Genomic DNA, 2,340 nt, shown 5'->3' with positions numbered 1-2,340 from the left:
CTGCTGCTGTTGGGGCCAAAGAGCAGGTTCTGACTTGTAGAAACCCTTTGTACAGCCAAGCAAACACTGCCAGTCCTGTGCCATCCGCACCATTGTTCTTAAGTTTGGACCATCCACGCAGCCACTGTGTCCATCCATCTTGTCAAAGGCCCTCCTCCCTTTCGCTGCCCCTCTACCAAGCATGATGTCCTTCTCCAAAGACTGTTCTCTCCTGACAACAAAGTACGTAAGACTGACTCTCTCCATCCTTGCATCTAAAGAACATTCTGACTGTACTTCTTCCAAGACACATTTGTTGGCTCTTTTATTGCCAGTATCTTATACATATACTTAAAAATAAATACAATGATTTTTTTAAATCATCTATTTTATCTTAACTATAAGTTACTTGAAAGAAGGAAGTGTGTTTTCTAGTTGCTTACATGAATATTGGGATTTTCTGGGTGAGGAGCCTTGGTGGAACAGCAGGTTATGCATTGGGCTGCTGTTAGAACCACCAGCAGCTTCATGGGAGAAAGATGAAGCTTTTTATATCTGTAAAAGAGTGATAGTCTCAGAAAACCCACTGGGACAGTTGTACTCTGTCCTGCACGGTCACCATGAATAGTGGTAAGAATTTTTTGTAAGGAGTGGTGTGGTGGTGGTGGAGTCTCTGGGTACACAAACTACAACTGGTTTGGCAGTTCAAATTCACCCAGAATTACCTCCAAATTAAGGCCTGGCAATCTGCTTCCAAAAGGTCACAGCCTGGAAAAAGGACAGAGCTTATTCTGACACACAAGGGACGTGAACGGAGGGACTCCTTAACAACTGCTATTTGCCTTACTCAACTGCAAACATAGGAATTCATGTTGTTGGTTTTTTTGGAGGGTCAAGCTTCAATGAGAAGGGGAAATGACCTGATTTATTTAATCAACTATATTTTTTTGTAGATTGCTAAATTTTCTTGCTAATCAATTTATTATAACACCCCTCCCTTCCCCAAGATTAGAGCAAATGGGCTAACAGGAAAAATCTCAAATGGACAGAAATAAAAAACTCATTGCCAGAGAAAAAACAAAAAGCTTACTCCCATTGAGTCAATGCTGGCTCATTGTGACCGCCTGTAGGTTTCTGAGATTGTAACTGTAACAACAGGAGTAGAATGTGTAAAGCCAAATTACCTCCAGGGCAGGCTCTGCAACCTCGGGTGGGCCTTGGTTTCATTTTTTTTCTAGCAGTACAGAGCTGGAAAATCCCGGAGACTGAGGCTAGCCAACCTGGGAACGACACGACGGGCCAAACTGCCAATGAGAAGACGACATAGCCAGCGAGGGAACAACACAAAGGACCAAACTGCAAACCCACCACAAACAAGCCAATCAGCGGAAAGCAGGAGGGGTGTGCTGGGAACGCCCTGGCTACGTAGGCCCTGTGCATATAAGCGACAGCATTCTCTTTGTTCAGGGTTCTTGTCCAAGAAGGTGCGAGTGGTTGAGTACCTGAGGACTTGAGCGCTGGCTTAAGCTAGTACAAATAAAACCTCTCTTGTTATTGCAGCCTTGTATCTGGTCTCCTTCCACTGTTGGGGTAAGCGCTCCCAGTCCCTACAAAAGCAGTCTTTCTCCCACAGAGGTGCTGGTGGTTTCGAACTGTACCTCATGTCAAATCACAGCCTATAATGTACACTACCAGGGCTCCTCCACTGAGGAGGGTTGCAAATCATAGTGTTTCTATACAGGGTTTCGAAAGCTGTACCTTTGTGGAGCGGAAAGCGTCATCTTTCTCCAAGAAGAGGCTGATGGGTTTGAACTGTCCACCATGCAAGTATGTAGCAGTTCAATGCTTACTTGACAATGCCACAAGGGTTCAGATTTACATTTATTGAACAACTAACTGCGTTAATGAACTAGTGACTTTGTAAAAGTAAATCATAGTTGTTAATTTTTTTAACCGTTTTATTAGGGCCTCATACGATTCATCACAATCCATCCATACATCAATTGTGTAAAGCACATTTGTACATTCATTGCCCTCGTCATTCTCAAAACATTTGCTCTCCACTTAAGCCCCCGGCATCAGGTCCTCATTTTTCCCCCCTTCCTCCCCGTGCCCCCCTCCCTCACGAGCCCTTGATAATTTATAAATTGTTTATTTTGTCATATCCTTCCCTGTCCGACGTCTCCCTTCACCCACTTTTCTGTTGTGCGTCCCCTGGGGAGTAGGTCACATATAGTTCCTTGTAATTGGTTCCCTTTCCATCCCATTCTCCCTCTACCCTCCCAGTATCGCCATTCACACCACTGATTCCCTGTGTTTCCAGTTCCTATCTGTACCAGTGTACATCCTCTGGTCTAGCCA

The sequence above is a fragment of the Echinops telfairi genome, unplaced genomic scaffold (assembly GCF_000313985.2).
Source record: "Echinops telfairi isolate 266 unplaced genomic scaffold, ASM31398v2 ScPeMD7_7429;HRSCAF=8467, whole genome shotgun sequence".
Lineage (NCBI taxonomy): Eukaryota > Metazoa > Chordata > Mammalia > Afrosoricida > Tenrecidae > Echinops > Echinops telfairi.
Note: the sequence above shows the minus strand (reverse complement) of the source record.